The sequence below is a fragment of the Cydia splendana genome, chromosome 15 (assembly GCF_910591565.1).
Source record: "Cydia splendana chromosome 15, ilCydSple1.2, whole genome shotgun sequence".
Lineage (NCBI taxonomy): Eukaryota > Metazoa > Arthropoda > Insecta > Lepidoptera > Tortricidae > Cydia > Cydia splendana.
Genome location: NC_085974.1, coordinates 14,144,736 through 14,150,735, shown reverse-complemented (window position 1 = coordinate 14,150,735; position 6,000 = coordinate 14,144,736).

Sequence of the window (6,000 nt, the reverse complement as noted above, 5' to 3'; positions counted from 1 at the left end):
GATAGGACACACCGTCCTATTCAGTAGTACCTAGCAGAAAAGTACAGACATTGACATTGTGTTGAGCAATACAATCGGTTATTAGATACACGTTATGGTTTAGATCAACTTAGGTACGCGAATTTTAACGTTGACTTAACCTTCATATTTAGTGTACGGTGACGATATCAAATTTCAATTTAGGTTTTTCATATCCATTTGCAGACAATATTATAGTTTTTTTTTTCTATAACTTTGCAATCTATATATTAACAGAAACGTCTTCAAACGATGTCGAATGCTTAGAATTAAAGGGGAAAGCGGAAAAACTCACTGTCTCGGGCGAGACTCGAACTCCAATCTCTAACTCAATATCGACCTTCGGCATCCATTTAAGAAGTGTAATACTCTAACAGTAGATGTCACTAGGTGCCTCCCTAAGGTGCATATGAAGGATATGGTGAAAATATTCGCATTCGACGGCTAATATGCATTCTACGTAATATTCTTTGCCCCGTCTGCGTCCGATGTATCACTCTAATGAATCAACCCCGAATGCTCCGTAACACTCATAAGTTCGTAGTGTGATCGATGATCGTCGAATATACCGAACTAGGCTACATCCATACATTCTACATAATAATCTAGTCTTAGCCCCGTCTGCGTCCGATGTATCGCTCTAATGAATCAACCCCGAATGTTCCGTAACACTCATTAGTTCGTTGTGTGATCGATAATAGACGAATATACCGAACTAATAGGCTACATAATACATTCTACATAATAATCTAGTCTTTGCCCCGTCTGCGTCCGATGTATCGCTCTAATGAATCAACCACGAATGTTCCGTAACACTCATTAGTTCGTTGTGTGATCGACGATCGACGAAGGTACCGAACTAGGCTACATAATACATTCTATATAATAATCTAGTCTTTGCCCCGTCTGCGTCCGATGTATCGCTCTAATGAATCAACCCCGAATGTTCCGTAACACTCATTAGTTCGTTGTGTGATCGATAATCGACGAATATACCGAACTAGGCTACATCCATACATTCTACATAATAATCTAGTCTTTGCCCCGTCTGAGTCCGATGTATCGCTCTAATGAATCAACCCCGAATGTTCCGTAACACTCATTAGTTCGTTGTGTGATCGATAATCGACGAAGGCACCGAACGATGAACTACTACTAAGTCCTAAACTAAAAGTTTTGTTAACTTGCACGGAGTTATGATGTTGGAGTCGAACCAAAAACTCTGCTTGGCATTTGCAATGACAAAGCGTAAAAATACAAAGTAGGTCTCTGAAAATATACTTACACTTTTTTCAAGTCGGTGCATAGTTAGCTTAGACGTACTCTATCTCACTATAGATAGAACACAATACCAAGAGTTTTCTATCTAAGTACTACAGTATGGGTTTAACCCTTAAATGCATGATTTTTTCTTTTTTCCTGAAATTTATATATGTATCACATAATTGTTTTCCGATTCTAGGAACAATAGTAAAAAAAAATATAACTTCGATAATCACTGCGAAATCAGTGTTAGAAGTTGAATTGGCTAAATCATATTTATGTAAATATATTATGTAATTTTCAATAATATATAAATGATTTTTTTTACTACCATTAGAAAGATACACTATTTGTGTTATACCTATGATAAAGTTTTTAAATAATTACATACCTACCCCGAAAAAACCGTTCAAAATCACATACTAAAAATTATCAACTTGTGGATTTTTCCAAGTTTGCCGACTTTTCGTCTTAAAACGAATGTAATTTTTATAAATTAAAATTATTGCGTAAATTTAACCCTTAAATCATCACCTTATTACTTGACGTTTGGTATAAAGCTGCGTTCAAGAACGTAAGCCTTTTTATTTTAAAACAGTGAGCTGTCTAATGGTTTGTAGACATTTGGCAACACTATGCATTTAAGGGTTAATCATAAAGGAAGTATACCTACCTTACAGATTTTGAAAGGGACAATAGTTATTTGTTTTACAAGGGGGCAAAGTTGTTGTTTAACCGCTCGTGCTAATATTGATACCCGAGCAAGCGTAAGATTCCAAAATTGAACCTCGAGCGTAGCGAGTGGTTTCAAAAATGGAATCTTGAGCGTTGTGAATGTTTCAAAGCACGAGGGTTAAACAAAATTTGCTCACGAGTGAAACACAAAATTTTTCACCACACCAACCCGAAGCAAATATTAAATGTAAAATATCCAACAAAATCAAACCAAATCAAATCCAAATGAATGTTATTAAATATTTATCATCCAAAATCATCATTTAAAAGTCAATTCTACCAGCAAACATAAGAAAACAACTCAACATTTTCATTTGATTACTTTGCCTCATGTGCATAAAATGCAACTTTGCTATCAGTTTTTGAAGTAAAGTAAGCCAATCCGAGCTGGTGTGGTGAAAGCAATTTTACATACCTACCTACTGTGTATTACATCTACCTAAGCGTTTAAGCTGCAGAACTTTTCAGAGATATACATATGTATTATTATCACCATGTCGGCCCACCCATCACAATGCAAACAAATAAACATTATCCTTTCTTTAGAAATTGGGTAAAAATAAATTCCATACTAAAACTATTGTATGAGAAATTTAGTTATCACATCTTAAAGATAAGAACAGTCCTTGAATAACCAAATAAAAATATTACGGATTATATGAATACTTCGGAAACAATGAAGAACGACCTTTACCGGACAGTGTAAAATAAAACTTTCCCGCCGTAAAAAGGTGTGAACACTTGTTTACACGTCGTGCAATAAAAAAGGAAACAAAAGAAATACAGGTAGGTGCAAAACAATGCGCTTTACGTGTATGGATGATTGCAAACGATTAGGCGAAATGTAGATGTGGCACTTATTTATGTTTTATTGTTCTGTTGGTTGAAATCTATTTTTATCTACCTTACCAGTGTATTTTGAATGGTAAATGTAGTTTACTAATAAAATGTACCTACGATATCATTAAAGACCATGTTTTATTACAGTTAATCCGCTATATCAGCAATATACAGACAACGACGTGTTGATGAGCAAGCTGAATGCTCTAGGCTTCTCGCCAAAATTATTAGCTTTTTTTGCCAGTTATCTACGCGATCGAAGGCAGTACGTTCGACATGGGTGTTTTATTTCAGCTCCGTACCATACCAGATCTGGCGTAAGTCAGGGCTCGATATTGGGTCCTTTCTTATTTGGGATAATGATTAACGACTTGGAATCGGTCGTCAAGTATGCAAAATGTTTACTATATGCCGACGACTTGAAACTTATATATGATGTTAAGAGTAGCGGAGACTGTGCCTCTTTGCAAGACGATATTACTTCGGTGGTCAACTGGAGTATTGCAAACAAGCTTCTTTTTAACACAGCGAAGTGTTATGTATGTACTTTCAGTCGTTCCTCCACTCCTCTACATGCTCTGTACACACTGGAGACCGAGACTATTGATAGAGTTTTCTCTGTCAAAGATCTTGGAGTGGTTTTTGATGAGCGCCTCACTTTTCATGAGCATATGCAGACCCTCGCCAAAGGATGTTTTCGTAAACTAGGCTTCGTGATCCGCAATGTCAAGGATTTCCGTGACACTGGGGCCATTGCGATGGTTTTCAACGCCTTAGTGAGGAGCAAGCTTGAGGCCTCATCTATTATTTGGAACCCCTACGAGTCTTCTTACGCCCTACTTCTAGAGAAAATCCAAAAGGCCTTTCTGAGATTTATGTACAAAAAAAGATATGGGTACTACCCTTTTTTGTACCCAACAAAATTCATATTAGGCTGCCTTGGATATAATTCTCTAGAGGTAAGGCGTAACAACATCTTACTGACTACTGTTTGTCGCATACTGCGCGGTGACTCGGACTGCCCGGAACTGATAGCTCGAGTCGTGAGGTTGTACGTCCCGGATATTCCTCGAGTCTGTTTGAGGCCGCGAACGCGTCCACTGTTGGCCGTGCCGGCGGCGCGCACAGTATCGCACAGAAACTCGCCACTCCTCCGCGCGTTATCGCTGCTCAACGCACTCCTGACATCAGCACCAGAGTGTGACTTGTTTGCGTGGAGATGGGCGAATGTGTGCCGGGAGTGTCTGAGGTTTTGTGAGATGATGGATGAAAGGCTTTCCAGCACTTGCATTTGACTTTTAATGTTTACCTGTATTTTACTTTATATATATTTATTGTGTTTGTAATACGTAATTAGTTTAATTATGCGGTGTATTGGCATATGCTGTAATGCCGTGTAAATGTATTTAAATAATAAATAAATATAAAGGTATTACAATAAGCTGCAGAAATAACTGACCCCCCCCCCCTGCAAACAAGTTTCAATTCAGCCAATTATCTATGTATCTTACTGTACATTTCGTGTACCTTTTTCATAGATATAGGTTTAAAACTTTCTTGATAACAAGAACTTTAGATACTGCGTATGGCAGCCAGCAGGTCGGTCACTTTAAAGTTTGTTCGAGAAACTTTTTGAAGTGCAGGACGGTGTATTTTTCCTTTTAGTTAGCTTTATATCAACTTTCATCACGACAGATACATGAATTTGTTTATACATTTGGGTATAGCCCTTGTGTCGGGCTTTTTGGAAAAAGGAAAATCATTAGCTTTAAGCCAGATTAAATATTTTACCATTGTAATTGTTGAAAGTGTTGAAACAAGTGTTCCATAACAATCTAATTTTTCATCTATTAAAGCTATATTAATTATACAGTTATTTAAGCCAATCCTTTATTACTTAATATTATGTTTTATTTTAATATAAGTTATGTTATAATAAATAAATATGTGTATATAGTTGTTAGAGTTTAGTTTTAATTTTAATGTTTAGTTTATTTATTATACGGTTATAAAGCTTGTATTTTATAATTCCCAATAACTTCCACGTCATGGTATTTTTACTGAGTTACTTATCTATTACTATTAAAGATGCAATAATCTTTAATGACGATATAGCTATACATCCCTCTAACTAAACAATAGAACTTCATCTGACTTCGAAACGTGTCTATTTTTCTCATCGCATCTATCTCCTTTACCGTTTCATTTTAGTGTTCTAGAAATAAAAGATCTTAAGTCCCATAGTAACAACAAGAGACATCCCTTTTTTCGTTTAAACTCAAGGTTTATCTATTACTCTAATTCCAAGTACTCATAAGGCTGTAAACGTATCCCATGTTTTTCGTGACGACTAGTCGGCACCTTTCATCTTTCACTAGAAGATACTAAGCGAAATATTTTATTGCATGCAGTCAAAAAACATTACAATATTACCCTCTTTTTGTTGCGTCGGGTATGAAGATATTACCGCTTTTTTCAAAGACAATGGTCAACTGGACTTATTACTAAAAATGTAGCCAATAAAGCCAACAACATCGTTCGTGTTCTTTTAAGACCCCTTAAATATTTTATTTTAATAACAAATCTAAATTTGATGCTGCAGTTAATCGGGAGGATTGGAAGTCTAGGGGAGGCCTTTGCCCAGCAATGGGACACCTTATAGGCACGTTAAAAAAAATCTAAGCGTATGGCAGTGAACACATTAAAATTCGATTGTGTTATTGGGTGTCCGTTCGAGTCTCACGGTCTAGTTTTATTAAACTTTAAAACTAAGTAATGAGCTTTGAAGAATCCTTGTTAGATCAAATAAATATAATATTGGCTAATAGTAATTAATGATTATTTAATTGATTTCACGTGATTGATAAATCACACGTATCTCTCCAACAAAGCCCTTACTTACTTCTAATACCTAATCTATACCCAATATACTTGTTATTGTTCGTAAAACCAACTAACTACAAGTACCTCAAGAAAATCTAGCTCATCAGGCCATCTTGACCACACATCACGACCAAATCGCGTGTGCACCGCCTCCGATCGCGTGTGGCCTATCAGCAACACATGACTTGGCGCATAGACAGCCGAAACCCGCCGAAAATGCTAATGTCTGATCCTATCGCGCTAACGCGTGAGCCGGTCCAC